The sequence below is a fragment of the Macaca fascicularis genome, chromosome 12 (genome assembly GCF_037993035.2).
Source record: "Macaca fascicularis isolate 582-1 chromosome 12, T2T-MFA8v1.1".
NCBI classification, from domain to species: Eukaryota; Metazoa; Chordata; class Mammalia; order Primates; family Cercopithecidae; genus Macaca; species Macaca fascicularis.
In genome coordinates, this window is record NC_088386.1 from 75115538 (window position 1) to 75136894 (window position 21357).

General features: G+C 36.9%; 1 protein-coding gene and 1 long non-coding RNA gene across 28 annotated transcripts in view; both read right to left on the reverse strand.

Moving 5' to 3' along the window:
* ZNF385B (zinc finger protein 385B) overlaps positions 1-21357 on the reverse strand; it is a 423448-nt gene that overhangs the window by 119788 nt on the left and 282303 nt on the right. For 2 of the 27 annotated variants that reach the window (XM_065525710.1, XM_015432446.3), the window contains exon 1: positions 1559-1748. The exons of 23 other annotated variants lie outside the window; for them this stretch is intronic. The gene's annotated coding sequence lies outside the window, so the exon portion shown is untranslated. Of the gene's footprint in view, positions 1-969; positions 1041-1558; positions 1749-21357 lie in introns of those variants that run through there. 2 more of the 27 variants (XM_074009545.1, XM_015432448.3) reach the window with 1 other exon arrangement.
* Positions 10376-11084, reverse strand: LOC135966437 (uncharacterized). The gene is made up of 2 exons (XR_010579755.2): positions 10914-11084; positions 10376-10785 (listed from the first exon to the last, which is right to left on the reverse strand). It is a non-coding gene; the product is annotated as an uncharacterized lncRNA (long non-coding RNA).

Here is a 21357-nt window from a genome sequence, read left to right on the forward strand (position 1 = left end):
TTAATAGCAAGATTATTGTAGTATCAGGTCAAGTTTGTCCCTGTGACAAGATGTAACAATTAAATTAGACCATATCTCTAGTTCTGTCTCCAGTAGTCACTTCAGTTGCAACAACTGAGGATTGTTTTTATTACGTGCTCCCACGATGGTATCTGCCTTCCATGTGAAGGAGAGGGACAAGTTAGAAACTCGAGTGCACCATAGAATTTTATGGTATATTTTTACAGAAATTCATCATTGTGTCCTGGGTTATACAAATACTATACCATTTCATTGGAGAGCACAAGGTGCTTTTACATGTATTAAGTAGCTTTTTACATATATTTTACACACACCACAATAAGTAGTTTTCTAAACTTTACATGGCTTATGATCATCCCATGTTTTTCTGATGAAGAAAATGATGCTTAGGATACATAATTCTAGGAAAAGCAAACATAGAAAACAAAGGCCACAATCAATCTAGCACTAGAAAATATCTTCTCTAAATCAGGTATGTAATAACTCCACTGAGCAACATTGTCTGCCAAGAGGTCACACATCAGCGTCTCAAGGACCTTGGAAAAATTAATGCATTTTTGGCTTTAACCTATTCATTTTTGCAAGTCCACTGAACCCTCAGTGTTTATACTTCTAACCCATGAATAAGATAGAATAAAAGAAGTCAATGCTGTTTCAATATTTTTCAAACCACCTGAAATTCCACTGGAGACTATGAGATAAAAACATCTTCCTGTGCCAAGAGTTCCTAAGTCCTTTTCTAATAATATATTTATTCATGTTTTACAAATGGTAAAATTGAAAAAAAAAAAAAAAGGTGGGGAGTAAGGTGGGGGAAATAAAAGGTGGGGGAAAATAAAGTGATAACATTAAAATAGAAATGAAAATTTCACAAGTAACTATTGTATACATACAAATTATACCTACTCTTATAACAGACAATACTCCCTCTTGAGAAGCTAAACTTACCTGGTTTCCAGAGAGATTTCTATGCCCAAGGGTCTAAACAAACATGAAACCATTGAGCTTTGACGTGAACTAGATGGAACATTAAAACTTGAAATGGTGCCTATCATAAAAATCATGTGACAAGAGTGTAAATCACCCACGTCACTCAATTTGATTACAGGCTACCAGCCACTATTCTGTCCATCTGAATGTGGATTCTTGGACATGTATAATCATCAGCTTAAATATACTTTCTGAAAAGAAGTTAAAAAGGAGAGAGAGTTGTAACATACTTGGATTGAACATGAATCTCATTTTTACCTAGTAGTTATTCTGACACAAACTTTGAAAGCTTAAAGAAATGTGGGAAATCAGTTACCTCATCATTATAGTTAGCACAGTGGTTCAATAGTACAACTGAAATACAAACGGGCTAGGAAAATCAAGATAATATTAGAGAAAGGAATTGCAAAATTAGCAAATTCTATTTGTCTTAATTCTGATGCTTTTATCTTTTTCTGAAATTCATTTGACCTGTTTTATATTTTTGTCACATATTTCATAAGAAAGTTCCTTAAGGTGTAAATGTGGGTCAGTTAGCAGTGCTTACCTTCGTTTTTAAGGTTACAGTCCACGTTCACGTCTGCATTTGAACATTGTATGAGATGTTACATTTAAAAGTAAATAATTCCATCATTTCAACCTGGTGCTCCTGTGAAATGTGGTGCCAGGAAACAGCCGGCAGGCAGTGCTTCTGAACAAATCATACGTCCTGTAATTGCCGCTTAGCTCTAATTACTATTGAGGATCGTGTTTGCAACTTGATTCCAGGGAGAGGGCAGAATACCTTCTGATGACACAGAACCAAATATATCCTAAAAGACTGACAAGTGGCTTTCTTTCACGTAATTTTTCTGAGTATCTCCCAGCTACTCAAAAACTACCACTCTGTCATGGTAAAATGGAAATAAAGAAAACTGACACCCATATCTCCCTTCTAACAAAGCAATTCAATTCTCTCAAAATATCTACTTATCCCAACAATTTGGAATTTTCAGTATCACTTATATGTCAAGGGATTATTCCCCCTTAGGTGGGCAACTATATCTTTTAAAATTGCTTTTTATTTCAAAGAGAAATGCATTCTCACAACAAACTTTATATTCTGTTAGACTAGAATAATTTATTTGCATTCTATTAGGTCTGAAGGATTTGTTTCCTTTCCCATGGATTTTTAGGTTTTAAATAAAGATTCATATAGTTCAAAAAGACTAGAGCAGATGTCAATTTGATGTTGATAAAATTAATAGGTGTGTTTACACATCTCAACTCAGAAACCTAATTTCAGTTATATGGGGTATTATGGTAAAATTGAAGTTATACATGCTTGGAACTAAAATGATTTATTATTTACTCTCATATCTAATTAATTTAACTTTGCATCTAGTGGCATCTGACCATGTTGTCATAATAAAGTATCTCATATATCCATGTTACACAGTGTGGCTATGACTGAATGGTTGTTTTGCTTATGCTAAGCTGATTGTCATTGATACTGATGAGTTAGCTTAGTGGGCATTTGAATGAATAAAAGAAACTTGAAATGACTGAAGCTTGCAAATGTCAGGAAGGATTTTGCACCTTTGGTTGTGCAACTTAGCACATTTGCTAACCACAGCTAACACTTTAGTGACGTACAGAAAAAATTATATTTATCCAAGTCCTGAGATTTAGTATATCTGCTTATGTCAGATTTGGACAGTAACTATCAGGGACAGGTAAACCTAAATGAATAATTAGATGCAGCAGACAAAATGGTAATTATAAAACCAGCTCTTAAAAATGGTACATTTTTTTCCAGTCTCAATGATCTAAGTTATGAATAATAACAAAATAATATTCTAAATGAAACATAGTATGCTAGCTCTATACTTATTTCCCTCCAAATAACAACTGGGCACTCCTTAAGATTACAGTATAATTATAGTCATGGCTGTGGTTTTCACTTAAAAAAAGTCTTCATCTATGATAGCTCTCCCCTAAGAAACCTCTGCTCTGTAGAGATTATGCTGATGGCCTCTTCAAAATATCATTCTTTCATGAAGAAGTATTTCATTCTTTCTTACCTGCTGTTAAATCATGACTGATTCTTGGAGTATTTTTTCTAGAACATTTCCAGATCTGGAATACTAGTGCATCCTTGAACTCCCAGGCTCTTTATTTGTACACCTCACGTATTTTCAGTTTAGTTCAGTAGTACACAAAGTGTGGTCCTCAGACCAGCAGCATCAGCATCACCTGAGAACTTGTCAGAAAAGCAAATTCTGAGGCCTCGCTCCAGATCTACAGAATCATAAATGCTGGGGATGAGGCCCAGTAATCTGTGTTTTAGGCAGCCCCCTACATGACCTGAAACATGCTGATGTTTGAGAACCACTGGTCCATAGTGCAGGTATGTACTAAGAGCAGTGGGAGAATGGGATAAGGAACACTTAAGCCTCTATGGGGAAAACTACAGGAGAGACTGAGGCTCCACAGAGAGGTGACATTTAAGTGGTTATCTAAAAGATGAGAAGAGCTTGGATGGATCCAAAGGAGGCACCAGGCATCTCTTACCTAGCTAAGTCATCACCTTGAGTTAATGCAGCCCTGCCCTCTCTATAAGACCTTACCCTATCAATCATCATCTTTCTTTAGTCCGTCCATTCTCAAGGAAACAAAACTTGCTTCATTCTTGTTAGTGTCTTAGTCTACCAACTACTTGCTCTTACCTTTTAACTTCTTTTAGAGTAGCCAACCCTTCCTTTGTTTTTGTTTTTTATTATCCCCTCACTTTATAAACACTGTAATCTGGCTTATGATTTCTCTAGCAAAATAAAACTAGGGTTCTGAAGGCCTCTATCAGTCCTCCTTGACCTCTCTACCACTGGTAGAATATAATCCCATTTCTAAATTACCTCTTTTCCAAGCTCAGCTTTTGTATTTCTAACCTCAACTTTTGCATTTTCCCTCCCACCTGCATCCCATTGGCACCTCAAGTTTGATTGTACAAATTTAAACTACTTATCCCAGCCTCCCTGCCCCTATCCCCTCACCTCACTCCCTAAAGGATATTTCTTCTCTGCTGGTCTTTACTTCGTCACATGCAGACTCTAAAACTTGAAGCTGTATATTACTTCTCCCTCTTCCTTGTCCCTGAATCTAGTTAGTTTTATGACATCTGTCACCTCGTTTCCTTTTTCATACCCATTGCCATTACCTTCATTTAGGTCCTCATTAGCTGTTCACAAGCATAATTCCTTTATCATTATATTACCCTTGTAGTCAAATGAATTCTTTTTTTTTTTTTTTTTTTTGAGACGGAGTCTCACTCTGTCGCCTAGGCTGGAGTGCAGTGGCCGGATCTCAGCTCACTGCAAACTCCGCCTCCCGGGTTTACGCCATTCTCCTGCCTCAGCCTCCCGAGTGGCTGGGACTACAGGCGCCCGCCACCTCGCCTGGCTAGTTTTTTTTAGCCAGGATGGTCTCCATCTCCTGACCTCGTGATCCACCCGTCTCGGCCTCCCAAAGTGCTGGGATTATAGGCTTGAGCCACCGCGCCCGGCCTTCAAATGAATTCTTAAGAAGAACAGCTTAAATCAATCATTATCCTACTCAAACATCTCCTGCGGCTCCCCTCAGTGAGTTACAGGCTTTGTAATACCATACACCTGTTTAAATCTCTGTTACTCACCAGCTAGGAAACATTACATAAATTAATTGACTTAGCCCCAATTTTCTCAGCTGACAAGCAGGAATAAAATAGTAATCATATCTCTTGAGGAGCTCTGAAGGAAATAATACACGTAAATTCCTACCATGGTGGCTAGAGAACTGAAGGATTTAGTGAATGGTGAGCATTATTACTACTATCACCATAGAATCCAATTCCAATGCCACAGTTCAGCATCCAACACTATCCTCAAACTTAAATGAAAACTGTTTTCTCACACTTTATAAGATTTATTAAACCAAATTCTCTCTCAAGGGCAGGCCCCATATCTTATTTTTCTTTTTGTCTCTGGCCCCTTAGGCATTGCCTTACACTTGGTAATTGCTACAGGAATGTTCACTGCATGAAGCACTAGCTGGTTCTTGTACATACACACTTTCTGAGTTCTATCACTTTTTTCATGCCGTGATGCCTTCCAGGATGCTCTTCCCTTTTTGTCTCCTTTTAAATTCTCTCCATTTTCAAGTGACACTTTAAATGCTATCTCTTCCAGGAAGCCTTCCCTCTTTTTTCAGAAGAAAGCATTTTGCTTTCCTCAGAATCTGCAATGCATTATATTTACATCTCCATTACAGTACTTAAGACTGTTGATAACCTGCAATGCATTTTATTTACATCTCCATTACAGCACTTAAGACTGTTGATTGTGTATTACTTGTGCATGTGTCTTCTACCCCAAAGAGTTCTAAGCTCTTCTGGCTTAGAGACCAGATTTAATTTACTGCTGTTTGTCTAGGGCCCTGCCCAGAGAACGCACTTAATGAATGTGTTGAGTGAATGTAGGCGTAAGGGAAGGGCATCTGTGTTTTTAATATAAGAACTGTGCTGCTGCATACAACCTGATTAAAGGTTTTATTGCTCATTGATAATTATGATCATCTTCAAAGAGTACATGGATTATGAGAATTACAGAAACAAGTTTAAGACCTCTTATAAATGAAGTATGTTCCTAATTTTGGCTTAAAGGCTGTACTCTAGAATCCGGAAGCATTTTTCATGGAAATAATAATTCCTGGGATAGTCAAAAGCTTAATTAATTAAGCTCAAAAGCTTAATTAACCTGCAGGACAGCTGTGTAAGATACAGCATTGCATTAGCAATAGCACCTCAATGCCAACCCTACTATAAGGGGTCTTGAAAAGGAGTCAATAGCCTATGAGTGTTTATGAAGACACTCAGTCTTCCTTGCAAAACATAAAGCCGTGACTTTTGTTTTCTTTTTTATATTTTAAGACATACTCAGAAAGCCATATTCTGAAGTCAACTTAGTTGTGTATTCGAATGGTTACTTTTCATTGCCAGGATGAATGTGACCTGGTTAAAGAATTAATTTATAACTATCGATTATAAATTGTAAATGTAGAAAATGGACTATAAAGTCCACATATTCGAACACTCAGAAATAATTTTATTTTTAATTTACAATTCTAAATTATAGTTTTCATGTCTTCACTTTGGATTAATTTTAAATGGACTATGGCTTCTGATTCTTCAGCTTCAGTTCCTGCATCCGAATCCCCCTGACAAATGCATAATGACTTGTTGACAAATTTTTAATAACATTCACTGGGGAGGGGAACTGTTACTTTAGAGTAACTCTTGAGTGAGTAATTTTTTTTTTTTTTTAGACGGGGTCTCACTCTGTCACCCGGGCTGGAGTGCAGTGGTGTGATCTCGACTCACTGCAACCTCCGCCTCCTGGGTTCAAGTGATTCTCCCTGCTTCAGTCTCCCGAGTAGCTGAGATTACAGGCACCAGCCACCACGCCTGGCTAATTTTGTATTTTCAGTCGAGACAGGGTTTCACCATGTTGGCCAGGTTGGTCTCGAACTCCTGACCTCAAGTGGTCCACCTGCCTCAGCCTCACGAATTGCTGGGATTATAGGCGCTGAGTCACCGTGCCAGGCCCATAATCTTTTTTAATGAAAAAATTATGGCCCTTCTAGTCATCTGAATTGCAATTTTGGATTTTCACAAGTTTACTTATTTAAAGCAGCAGGCAAACCTAGAAACAAGCTATCTGTGGGGGGAAAAAACACAAACATATTTTCACTGTTACTTTTGCTTCCACCATCACTAAGCTAGACATTATAGTAAATTGAAAACTGAGGTCACTGGTCCTAAAGGTGCTTTTCTATTTAGAGAACAAAATAATATATCCAAAAACAATTAGAGACTAATACAAAGACACATAAAATTTAATGTAAATTAGTGGCACAGATATAGAAGTGGTACAGGACAGATCATAACATCCACAGGGCAGGAAGCTTTGTTTCATTCACGAATGTATTCTAAGCACCAGGAACAATGCCTTGCACATATTGTCAGCTCAACAGCCACTGCAATCAAAGGAGAGACAAAAGTGGGCTAGAAGAGCTGGGGAAAGTTTCACTGTGAAGGCAGGACTTGAGCAAGACCTTAAAATATGTGACTCTTTGATTCCTCCTTAGCTTCCACCTACATCCAGACTATTGGGAAGTCCTGTTGTCTCCACCTCCAACATAGGCTGCAGATCTTCCTGCTTCCGTCCATGTCACTGTCACATACTAGTCTGAGATACCAACATTTGTCTGAACTGCAGTTAAGGGATCTTAAGGGCTCTTAAGGGATCTTATGGCTCTTAAGGGATCTTTCTGGGACCACTTATGGTCTCTGACATTTGGTTCTCACACAGCAGCCAAGCAAACTGTTTAAAAATACAAATCTGATCATGTCACTCCAATGGAACAGCTTCCCACAGCACCTGGAATAAAATCAGACCCCTTGCTATGGCCTATAGTCAACACATGTTTAATTAAGCCCCTGCCTACTTCCAAAACCTCACCGAGTACTGCCTCTCCTCCCCAGCCCCCAAGATCTAAGCTTCCTTCCTCTCTCTTTCCCAGACACATCACATTCATTCTATCTCAGGCTTTTGCCTTTGCTGTTCCCTCATCATGAAACTCGCTGCTCCCATTTCAGTTGTGCCTCAGCTCAGTTATCACCTCAGTGAGCCCCCTCCCTCTATTACACTGCTCTGTTTTATTTACTTCATGGCACTTATTTGTCTCTAAAATGACCATGTTTTACTCATTTACTTGTTCATTATCTCCTCTTACTAAAACATCATCTCCACAAGGGTAACAACTCTATTCCCAGTTTCTAGAGCAGGGCCAGGCCTATGGTAGGTACTCAATACATATTTGGAATGAATGAATGACCACACTTTTCCAGCATTTTCAAATGTGAAGATACTATTTTAGCATCAAATGGTTTCAAGGACTTCTCACATAGTATTAGTGTTATTTTTTCTCTCGGTATTCACTGACCATATTCAAAGCTGTTATGAAGTTAGCAACATTTAAAGTACAGTGGTATTTCATTATCACAGTAGGGTTGACATACATTTGGCAAAAATATGTTGAGTATGTGTGAGAAATGGTATTTATTCAATCTGTCAAATTGAAATCTATCAAACTTACTACACATTTCTATTCACAGGTACATGAAGATCCTCAGCCCACAGATGTCAGTGAAGCCATTGATTGATATTCAGATTTGATATAAGAAGATGGAAGGAATGGCAGAGGTCCTAGTTAAAACTTTCTTAAGACCAAGATAAGAAAAACTCTATTTAAAGACTTATCCTAAACTGAGGATAAACTAACTTATTTTCTAAACCATCTAACACCTAGAGTTTATTAGTCATCTTTACTCATTTGTATAACAATGTCTGACACTTACATAACATTTATTATGCACCAACACTGTTCTATACACTTATGTATATTAATTCACCTAATTTTCAAATTAACACAGTAAAGGAAGAACCTGCTATTACCTGCATTCTCTACATGAGGAAACAGGGCACAGAAAGACAAAATATCTTCCCCAAGATCCTGAAGAAGACACGCATCAGAGCTGGGGTTCAGTTCAAACACATGTAGTTTGGCTCTAGAGCCCATACTTTTACCACTATGTTATGCTGCCTTGCTGATATAAGGAGGTATCATTTTTACACTAGTAAAATATCTCTTGTGCCATCCACAGCATAAAAGCAAAATTGCTTATCAGATGTCAGTTACTCCTAAATATGCATATTTTACTCTTAAACATTCTTAAGTAGTATCTTCTTGATTACTGCCAAATAAGGCTCTGAAATACTTCACAGCAAGTAACTTTATGAAGCAGTTCTATATCATGTGGGAAATCATGAGGAAAATCTAAATCAAATACCAAATCTCACGGTGCCTTTAATATCACTGTGAAAACAGCATAATTTTCTAGGACACGTTGTGAAGGCTGAGGTGATAAGATAGCATATCTTAAAATGACTTGAAACAAAAAATGTATTTGTGAGCATATTCCCAAATCACCACAAATGTTCTGTTTTCACAGGTTATAACATGAGGACACAGAACTCACCTTAATATATAAGGTCTTTAAGTGTGCAAAGCACAGTGCTTTCTGCACAGTATTGGGTCAAGCTGTTTATGAAGAAAGGTCAATATTGGCTTATAGCACCAAGGTTATAGACATAGTCCAAGAAAGAATTCCAAATAAGACTTAGGTTGTTCTGTCATTCATATAAGGCCCTTCATTTATTTCCTCATTTAGTCCCTCCTTTTTGAAGAGATTAGCTGTCTTATGAAATGTGAATGAGTCAAGGAGGAGTTGACTATCCTGACCATATCCCATGTTATGCAACTTGACCCCTATGTAATAAATCTTCCTAGAAGCAGGTCTTTTCCAAATGGGGCCTGTCCTCACTATTCTCATGTGATACTTGGCAAATGAGGTATTCTGAGTCTGACTGGACACTTCTCTGCTCCTCAGCTGACAACTCTTTAATACAGATGTCAGCTGGAAAACTTTACTGGGCACGTAGGGGATCAGAACTTTTGAATCATGTCCAGCCAAGAGAGTCCATCATCTCTCAGCTCTCTGCTGCCCTGCCCCATCCCAACACCAACATGCAATTCCTACAAGTCCTCTGAGCTCTGATGGCACAGAACATGGGAGGGGGAAAGGATGGGATCTCAACATGAAGCTGGTTCCTTTGTGAGTTCACTAAGGCAGAAAAATCTGTACATTTCTGTGATCTATTCTTTAATAAAAATTTTGGGGGCTTGGGAATAAATGTGAAGGAACTGAGGGCCTTTTATCATAGTGTATGTAGCCTTAGAGTCAGACCCCAGTTCAAATTTTGCTTTTACCATTTAATAGTGAAAAGACTTTGCAGAAGTGCTTATTCTCTGAGCCTCAATTTTCTCATCAGAAATAATACCTGTATTTTTTTAGATTTGGAAGGGGAAGGATACAATGCTTAACATAGTGTCTGGCACAGTGTGCGTTCAATAAATGGTAGTTCTCTCTTTGTTTCTCTGATTCTGAAGAGAGCCAGGTGTTTGGAGGCTGGCATTTAGAAATGCCTATAATATCCTCAACATATTCCGTTTTTATTGGTTTTCTCTTTATTTTGGCTTTATGCCAGGGATTCTTAAATTAGGATCCATGGACCACCCCCTGTCCAGGAATTGTATGCAAATATTTGCAACCATGCTTATTTCTCAGAGAGAGGAATCAGAGTTAATCAATTCACAAGGGATTCTGTGATTCAAAGGGATTAAAAATGTCTGCATATGTTTCTGAAAAGTTGCAAACAAACCGAATCTCTTTTTTTAAATCAAATTTTATTTTTAATGTACTAGAAGAGTCTGCGAGTAAAAGGGACTCTACAATGAATCTTTCTATAAAGCAAACACTTGTTTCATAAACTGCATATTTAATCCAGGTTTTTTCAGTTTTTGCGTACCACATTTGATTAAAGTAGAATATATAGTGATATTACATGCATAGTAGCTAACTTCCATGAACAACTTAAACACACCTTGTGGGGTCAAGTTCAAGTTCAGTGTACACTGAAAGAGAAAGAACTCCAGAAAGTCCTTGCTCTTAACTGGACAAAGTCTTCGTTATTCTCTGCTCCAAACATCTCATTTTATGGAGGAAGAAATTGAGGTTCTGAGAGGTTATGTGACTTGCCCAAGGTCATCACAATAGTTATGGACAATGAGGAATAACAGCTGTAAAAATAATGACAGTGATTATGATGATGATGACAGCACTGTGATCTATTGAGCATTTACTTAAGCTAAGCCTTTTTAAGACTCTAACCTCACATACTTTCACTGCAAGCCCGAAGGACGATTACCTCAATTCAGCAGATGAGGCACTCTGCCCAGGGCTCCATAGTCAGCAAAGGGACAACTGAGAACAAAATCCAGCTCACAACTCATAGCCCTGTTTTGGCTTTCCACATTGTGCTCTTAATCAGTACTTGAAACTGCTTCCCAGAACACGACAGAACAGAGAGTCATGTGGTCTTGAAATACAAACAATTAAAAGGTTAGTTAGCAAAGATTCAGTTACAACCTTTAAGTTCTATTCATATTTTCAGATGGGGTTTTACAAACACAATATTAGACAGTTCTTGCTAATGCTACACTTTCACAAATATACACTAGGAGTACAATCTCTAGAACAAGTCCAGATCATCTCCTGCTTGTAGTAGAGCTCTTAGACACAACCCTCCTACCCAGTTCTTAGGCCAAAGAGATCGGCCCACATTGTCTATGCCTTCCCTACCCCTCCTTCTAGACCACATGCTGGGTTCCTGGGATTCTGTAAGTCCATGCCCTAATGGCCCTCGGACTACTTCCAAGTCCTGTGTAGGTCTCTTTTCCAGATCCCTTCCTGTGAGGTGGGCAACACCTGTGTGGGCCTGGGAGTGGCCTTAGGGTGGCTATTTTCAGAAAACGTAGTTGGAGGTTGGCAGTGAGGACTAGGGTGTCTACCTTCTTGTTGAACAGGACAGGAGGTGGACCAGGAGCCACTTTGTGCTTCCATGTTCAGGCACAGAACTTTGAGGTGTCTAGGAATTCTAAAATAATACCTGGCCTTCTCAGATATTTATGAATAAAAAAATCCAAGTATTCAAACATCCAACTGACTTTCAATGATGGCTAAAAGCCAAATAGTGTACTAGGTGTTAAGTATATAATGATGGACCAGAAACTTTCAGTCCCTGCCTTCATGGAGCTAACTGCCTTGTGAAGGGTTCACTTGAACACACAGACATTTACGATACAGAGTGATAATGAGGCAATAGGAAAAATACTGATATGCTGAGGGTACATAATTCTTTCATAGGTGTCCAGTAAGACTTTTTTGAAAGAGTAAGGTCCAAGCTGAAAACCTGAAGAGTAGAATTTACCTAGGCAAAAGGGAATATGACAGGAGAAGAGGAAGAACTGATCCAGGTATGTTTTGAGAAAACTACACATAAAGCCAGACCTGGAGCCAGAATAAGCATGGTGTCCTGAATTGAAAGATTTTCAGTATTGACTAAAGTTTTCTCTGGGGTAAGAAATGTTCCTGGAGAGGTAAGCTGGGATCACCCCAATGCAGGTCCTATAAGTCAGGTTAATGTGCTTAGAATTGTCCTAAAGACAGTAAAGAGCCAAAGACAGATTTTAAATAAGGGCATGCCATGCTGAAGCTTTCAAGTTACGAACATCAGTGTTTGGAGAATAAATTATGTCTATGTGCAAGAGGAGCTCATGGCAAAGTCTGGGTGGGAAAAGAGAGGCTGATAGAGCTAAGGAGTCCAAGCAGAAGGCATCGTAGTAACCTATGTGACAGACAATTTGAGTATGAACTGAAGGTTAGGCGGTAGTGAGAAAAGAATACAGACAAAAGAGGACATGATAACTGATAACTGATAACTGATTGGAGACAGGACTAATATCCAGTGGACTATTCAGCAAGGCTTCCAGCTTGGGTAGGTGGAGGGGCCCGTCACGGAGAAAGAACACAGAAGGAGAGGTCAGCTTGGAGGGAAATGTTATTTCTAAGCTTGACCTGAAAACCCCTCCAACTCAGGGATTTTGGTTTTTACCTTCCCATACTACCACCAAGACTGAGGGTGCAAGGCCTGTGTGCTAGACTGTACGGGCCTCTCCTTCCCACTAAGCCCTGTTTATTCTGTACCACCAAAAAGAAGGGCAGACAAACAACAGCCATGAATAAAGGGAATTCTTAAATGAGGCTCTCATGTATAATTCCTCTGTCAAAGATAATCAGTTGTTTAAAATATGTGGCTATCATTAAAGTTACCAGGACTATTGAACAAATAATAAAGTAGTAGAATTTCCACAATTGTATTTGATTTTCAGGTATTTCAAATCTTATAGCAAGAATTCAGATTTAGTCAATACTTCAAGAATCTGTTCTCAAGTATTTGATGTTAACATAATAAATGTTGATATTTTAAAGTTGAAGAAAGTGACTTAGGAATGGCGAATTCATATCTTCTGTAACACATCTTTTCAGACTTTGCATATGCATTTCACAGTATATCTCTAGCAGCAATTAATCTTTATTAATAGATCTGAATTACGATCTTCTCTCAACCTCCAAGAATTTCACATGAAAAATTCCAGAAGAAAAATTTTAAGCAATAGCACTTAGACTTGGATGAAAGGAATAGTATAATTTTAATTTTTATTTTGCCAAAACACCAAACTGATATGCTAAAAATACTTTGTGAGGCCAGCAGCTATCAGGAAAAAAGAAAAACCAAAAAACAAAAAACTAAATGATAGGTTCAGTTTTTTTTTTGAAAATAAACTTTTCGAAAGTAAAATTTATCATTTTGCTCAATATTGATGAATATTTGTTGTATTTATTAGTTATATTATGTGCTGTAAAGTTAGGTCTTTTTAAAAATAAAAAATGTAGATTAAAAGCTAAATTTAAGAAAGTTACTTTTGAACTTTTTAACAATTGTGCTATGTGAATTTTTGAAGTTAAAAAAGTAGAAATCAATACTCTGTAAGGGAAAAATAAAAAACGGATGAGAAAGCTTTCAAGGGCTTCATAAATATTTTAAGTAAGCTCAGAGGAAAAAGACAAGTTGTGTGTCAGCAATGCCAAAGTTACTCAGATCTACTGCCTATGTGGCTTTGGATAAAAGTCTTAATTTTTTTACATTTCAGTCTCAGTGAATACGAGAACTAGAATAAAAAGAAACTCGCCAAAATGCCATAAAAATAAGGTTAATAATGAGCTCTGACACAACTTGATAAAAAGTATAGCATTATTATTATAATATCTATCTTATTTTCTCTTTCCACAGAATTGTATCCTGTGAACCAAAAGGAACGACTTTTAAAATCACTCCTTTACTGTAATGCTGTTTAAGATCCATAACAAACTCTTCACTCATGAGGAATGGGCAAATAAAAATTAACAATTTGAGGGTGCTTTAACAGAAGTATGACTCAGGCCTGGATTAAGGGGTTTGAATCCTGCACACAAACTGCATTTTACAATAGGGAAAACATAGGTAAACCACAATCTATTTGGGGAAAAACAAAACTGTACCTTTCTGTGGATAAAATACAGATCAGAAGTGATGCTAATCAGATAGGGAGTATTGTTCTTGCTCAGAACAATAAATGAACTCAGTACAATTAAATGAACTTTTCTGTTTATCCTTCTCAATATTTTTTAGGAGTCAGTGCAAATAACAAAGTAGAAAGTCTATGGAAGCAGAATCTAAAGTATCCCTGTTTGGCTCTGAGCAAGATATTTATCTGCTCTATCCTGAATAAGGAGCAGAGTGGGCTAAAAAATATCTCTGAGTAAACAATGACAAAATCTGCTGGGTAACCACTAAAATAATGAATATTGAAGCACTTGCGTTATAGTCAAATCAACTGTAGCTACTTACAGGAAAAGACAATTAAAAGCCACAAAGCCTATAAACAAACTAGATGGAAGCAATACTAAGGAAGTTAATCTGAAGTCATACTTGTACACTGAAGAAATTATATTCTTCACATAGCATAGATTGTGCACATTTATAAGTATGGACACAGCAACAGCTAACTACTGCCTTCTCTTAAGGTTCTGAAGAGTTAGGGAAGGAAGGAGGGATGTTAGGGAGTCAGGGCTTTACCTAAGGAGAGAAGCTCCTTGCTTCACTTGCTCTCTCACTCCTTCCTTCTTGAACTTCTTAAAGCCCTGCCTTCTAGGACATTTCTCTCTCTAGGCCCTCCTCTAGTCTCTCTAATCAAATTGTTTTCCCTTTTTCGAACTGCCTTTCTTCTTTCATTTCCGTGTATGTTGATGCTGCTCAGATGCAAACATCTGTCTTCTGCTGGTGGCCCTCTATCCTGTCCGGGTGGTCTCCCTGCCTCTCAGGGTATCATCTCTCTGCCAATGACTGCTACTCAGAGCTCAGGCCTCTACCCCAGGCCTCAGCTCTATATATCCAGATACCTGCTGGGTATTGCCAACTGGATGTCCCATAACCATGCTGAAAGCCAAATTTATCTGGGCTGGGAGAATTTGCTCTGCGATATGACAATAAACTTATTCATCCTGCGATAACAAAACATATATGTAGAAGAAGTAGTCAGTGCCAAAAAGTGAGAAAAAAAATAAAAACAAGATTTCATACAAATATTAACTATACCAGAATTATATGTTTCAACTATAGTTATAATGATCTGATTACAAATTAAATGTAACATAATTTGAACTTTAAGTTCAAATGAACGATAGCGCTTTGTTTGGTTGGGTTTGTTTTGCCCCTCACCAAATGTTAAAACCAGACCGAGAAGCAGAAGTCGAAATGCTATTTATTTGGAATTCTCATTGGCCTGCAAGCATTGCTCCTTTCCTTGGAAAGCTTTTCTTTCTACAGGAGAAGCTTTCAAAGGCCACTTGTCTGGGAGTGAGGTTCCATGTGGTAGCTGATTCTGCCTACTTTACTGCAGAATGCCAGACCCAGGGGAAGAATATCAAGAAGAAAAAAAAAGAAAGCAAAAGGGAGGAAAGAATTAATATAGTTCTCTCTCTACCAAAATTTCTGCATGAAGAATAAGTGTTAGTTATGCCCAAGTGTTTTGGTATTCTTAAAAGACTTTTGTTTTTTTAAAAGGGAGGTACCCATGTTTTTAGTTTATATTCTTGACCCAGTGCTGCTATAATGCCCATGGGATAGTTAAACATTTTAAAGTGCTACAAGATTTTCATTAAAAATCTATTAGAATTTCCTCATGGGTTCATTTTAAAAGTAAAGGTTGGAACACATTTAAATGATAATATGTTGCATAAAAACTTTAACTTGTTTCTTCCCTTAGATAACTCCTCTCCTCGTATTCTTTAAATTAGACGATGGAAACTCTGCCACAACACTTGCCCCCTGCCTCTCCTTTTCTTCCCACAGGCACACAGTTACGAGGTTTTACATTTGTAACCCTCCAATACGCCTCAAATCCATCTCTGCCACTGACTTCTGCCCTAGTTCAGACCCTCATCTCTTCACATCATTACTGGACTCCTTCACTCCAGTTTTAATCTCTTTGGATCCATGTCCCATGCCACTGCCAGAACAATATATCTAAAAATCCAAAGTGAACCACATCACTCTTGTGCTTAAAATCCTTTTTTTCCATTTATCCATTTGACACATAATGTCCTGAAGGTTAGGGCCTGTGAGCCACATCTATGTGTGGTGTTGGGAATGTGGCCTAAACAAGACAGTTGGGGTACCCATGCCCATGGAGCTTCACTTTCATCATGTCATTCCACTATGGCCTATATGGTCATAAATCTGACTTTTCTATGCATCTTTAAGAGAGGAAGTATCTTTTTGACTCACTAAGGTTGGATGAAGTATTCCTTCACTTTATTCCTGTAATAGATATTCCACATCACCATAATTACTGCATTATATTGTGAGCATCTTTCTATAAGCACACAATCATATATCCAGTTCTGGACAAATATTTAATGACTAACAAATTTGAACATGATTCATAAATTCAATATAGTCTCTAATGACTTCAGAGAAAACTGCTGGCAAGAGATACTGATAATACAGAGAGGTAATTCAGGGAAGAGACCAGGAAGCAGGAGGTGTTTGGATCTCATCTCTAAGCCATATCCACATAAGCTTATAAAATTCAGGCAGTTCAGCAAACACAGGGTAAGTCCAATTGATCATCTTGTTCCAGGAATCTCTGCTGCACTGCTTACCTCCTTGATCAAGGTGTTAATTAAGTATGTTATGATAAAAACCGGTCCTTTTGCTAGAGAAAGTTTGAGGAAAAATCTCATAACAGATGGCTTTAAGCATTCCTCAGATGAGATATAAAGAATCCAGAATCCAGGAGAAAACTGAATATGAAAATATATTGAGGCAGTAGAAAGTATCATTATCCACAAATGAGTATTTATGGCATGGAGAAGAGCCCTGTAACATTGGGCTAATAGAGTAAAACCTAAGACTTTCCAGGAAGCTTTAGAACCCTCTATGAGAAAATAAGCAGGCCACCCAGGCCCAAATGGACTAAAGGGATCTCACTTTTTTAAGGTCAAAATTAGTGGGGAATAAGCCAAAACTATTTTCTGAGATGGCAGAATATTATTTTTTCCATTTAAAGCTACTTCTAGTTCTAATGAGAGTACTTGATATAAAGTTGAATTGTATCAGATATATAAATCTCACACTGAAACATAAAATTTCTCTAATAGCATATGCCAAATGTATACCTGAATATAGTTCCTTTCCTTCTGTAAGACCCATTATTGTAATTCTCTAATTATATAGTGTCAGCATCTACTTTAAAAAGAAACATTGCCCATGCATGCCAGTATGTTTCTGGTAGAAAATGTGATAACTGGACCTATGTTCCTTTATAATTATTAATCTTGGGGAAAAATAAAGTTAATTTAAGGGTGTATTAAAACCTTATACATTGCAAAACTTCTTATTCTTATCAGAAAAAACTATAATGGCTTTTTACAAAAGTTTGGATAATTATGTGTCAGTATTCCTAATAAATTATAATATGAATACTAGTTATGGCCACAGTAAGGAAAACAATGAATAAACTAATTGTTTATTGGTTTGTGCTGTCTTTACTAAAAAAAAAAAAAATACTGGTGGCTATGAATAAATGTCAATGTGTTTGCTTTTCTACAATTCTTCATAGGCTGATAATATTTAACTCTCATAATGTTTTTAAGCTAACATATATCCATTTTTTATATTATGCAATCAGTAAGTATCTAAATAGGTTTTCCTTCCTTCACAATTACTGATTACTTAATCACATAATCATATGCTATTATTGTTGGCTAGACACCTTAGACATTAATCACTTTCCTCAACTAGTGACAGTACTCTGAATGTGGGATGTATATGTGTGTTTGTGCATCCATATGCACATTGATAGATTCTTCAGATAATGTGTATATTATTAATGTGTATGTTGCACATTTAAGAACTATAGACTTCCATTCAGAAGCTCTAATTCATTTATAAATTCATTCAAATACTTCTTAAGCATCTACTACAAACCAGTGCCTGTGTTCATTCTAACTAAGACAGGGTCCCTGCTCTTAAGAGGTAGTTGGGAAAAGAAAACAAATATGTTACAAGGGCAATAAATGAGTTATGTCCAAGGTAATGAGTAACTCTCCTTTCTGAGTACACACTACAAGTTAAGCCATATCTTAAAACTGTAACAATTATACACAAAAGCAAACTAATGTAGTAGGCACATTCATCTTGCCCTCCCAAATCAAGATGGTTAGAGGATGTGTGTGGTGCCTATGTGTGTACAGTCACTCTGAGACTATGTGGCACAGAATGAAAATAATTTTGTTATAATCTACCTCACTCATATACACATTCATAGTTGCCAGATACTGAGAACCATTTTGGATCAACACAAGTCATTTGCATTATTAATTGCCAATCATGATGATGCTCAGAATTGAATCACTTCCATACCTAGTGGGAAACAGTTCTTTTGCCTTTTAAGGTCATTAGATTCTGTTCCTAAAGCTTGAAAGTCACAGTGGCCCTTCACTGTTTGTTCAGCTGATCACAAATCAGAAGTAATGACATTTACATTGCTAATAAACTTTGAATCAAGTGTTTTAACTCTTGGTTTGGTAGAGTTTCTTCTGCCTGAGAAAAACTTATTTGACCTCCTTTATGAAATCTGAACATTCTCTTACTTGTATATCCATAAACACACTCATATTAAATCTAGAAGTGCATAAAATTCCCTAATTATTTCCATATGAGAATCAGAAATGATGTGCAAAACAAATTAAAATATATGTTGTTACTTTATCCTGACATACACAGTAAATTACCTGATAAATCTGGGAACATTAAAAGAGTACCTTCCAGTCATTATGGTTGACATAAGCCTATGGGACAATGACCTCTTATGTTGGGTTTGTAGAATTAGACTAATAGAAAAATACGTATTTTGATGGAGATTAAATCCTGGCTAATGTGGAGAAAAACTGAAAATTTTATTAATTAGGCTTTTCAGTATACCAAATTTCAAGCAGCTAAATCTTTGCTTCCTTAATATTTCTTTGATCACAATTATTAGCATATACTGAGTGTTACTGGCTTACTGGTGTGAGATTAAAAACTGAGAATACCAAACAGCTTCTTTTATTAATGAGAACAAAATGACCTCAATCTAAAGCAAGATAACTAAATGACCTCATACCAAAGTTAGATAACTAAAAAATCCCACTGGCTTGCTTAAAGTATAACTGATAGCTTTTTAAAATATCTGCTAATTGTTAACTGCTTTAATCTGTCGCTTGACCAAGCATGAATATATATATGAATAAATATATAAATAAATATACACAGAGACAGATGTTGATAATTAAGATGCTCATATCTCAATAAAATCCATATTATAAATTTTATAACACTTATAAACTTGTAAAGTGTTTGGGGATCTGTCAATAGCTCATATAATTTAAATAATACTTTACCCTAAAGTCCAATAAAACATAAATTCAGAGTTAAATTTAATGAATAGGATTTGATATGTGCTTAAAAATAATAACCAACAATTTTGAACATTTTTCTATGTAGCAGATGCTTTGTTATTTCTATGTATTATATAATTTGATTTTCATTAGAACACTATAAGGTGGACTCTATTATTTGCATGTCACAGAGAAGATTGAGAAATTTTAGTGAGTTAAGTAACTTGCCCACTTACTGTTAATAAGTGACAGAACTTGGATTGAAACCAAATTTTAGTGGCTCCAGAGCCAAATTCAGCTAATGTGGTTTAGAAATTTGAAGCCCTGGAATGGAATCTCAGTGTTAATCAACTATTATTCCTAAGACCTTAGAGAAATCATTGAACATTCCAAACTTCAATTTTCTAATGTATGAAATAGAGCCAATGCAACATCCCAATCATTCTCACCAAATTACCATGAGGATTCAAGAAATAATATAAGCAAGAAAAATGCAGAGTGCTCTACAAGTATCATTTTATCACGTTTTAATTTCTTAACATTTTATAACTCCCAAGGTATTCTGTGGGTCCAAAAACTGACATTAAACCAGAGATCTCATTAGAAAAAGAGAGTTTAGGAAGCCACTAGTGCAATCTTCCACCATAGGAAATTTTAGGCAGGTTGCCCAGAATGGCATAGGGAAAATACTAGAAAAGACACTCACTCTTTGTGGATACCATAATAAATGATAGAAAGACCAGCATTATGGACTGAGTATTTATGTCCCCCTTACCCCCATAATTCATATTTTAAAGTCCTAACCACCACGTGACTGTATTTGTAGACAGGCCAGGAGGCCAGGTGAGGAGGTGATTAAGGTCAAATGAGGTAATAAAGGTAGGCCCTAATCTAATAGGGCTACTTCCCTTATAAGTAGAGAAAGAGATATCAGAGCACTCTCTTTTTAACATCGAAGGACACAGTGAGAAGGGGGCATCTGCAAGCCGGGAAAAGAGCCCTCACCAGAAACTGAATTGGCTGAAGACTAGTTCTTGGACTTCTCAGTCTTCAGAACTATAAAAAATTTGTTAAGCAAGTCTATGGCATTTTGTTACAGCTGCCCAAGCAAACTAATATAGCTGGTATCATGTTCACCCATCATGTTGCAAAGAGCAGGGCCAACTGAAACCTGTCGAGCTGCCAGCTGGGGAGCAGTGTGGTCTGACAAATCACATGAGGGGCTGACAACCTGGAGTTGTGGCCTATGGAATGTAAGAATGTCTGTCCTAGGCAAGGTTAGCATGAATGGGGCTCAGTATAAACTACTTTCCCTGGAATGAAACTGTCCAAGTTCAGCAGGTTACTGTAAATATCCTTAGGAAACAATTAAACCAAACCAAGAAAAATGAAAATAGATCCTTAAAGGTACAGTCCCATGTATGTAAATACAAATTATGGCAAAAGCTTAAAACTGAATCCATGCAAAGAGTAGACAGGAGCAAAATTATGATTACAGAATTTACAACTGTGCAACAAAAGAATTTCTACATTAATAATAAGTAACAGTTTACTTTGTATCTTTCCTTTTTTACCAAGCATGGTTCCTTCTAAATCTACTAGAGTTTCCTGATCTAGAAGGGAAACTAGTTGTTACATATAAAAACTAGTACACTTAAAAAAATTACTTCTGCAGCTTATTTTCCTTAGGATGAATAGAAGATCTTATTTTTTTGCAAAGCTGTGTTTTAATTTACAAGAAGATGAGCAATTTTCAAATGCAAACATAG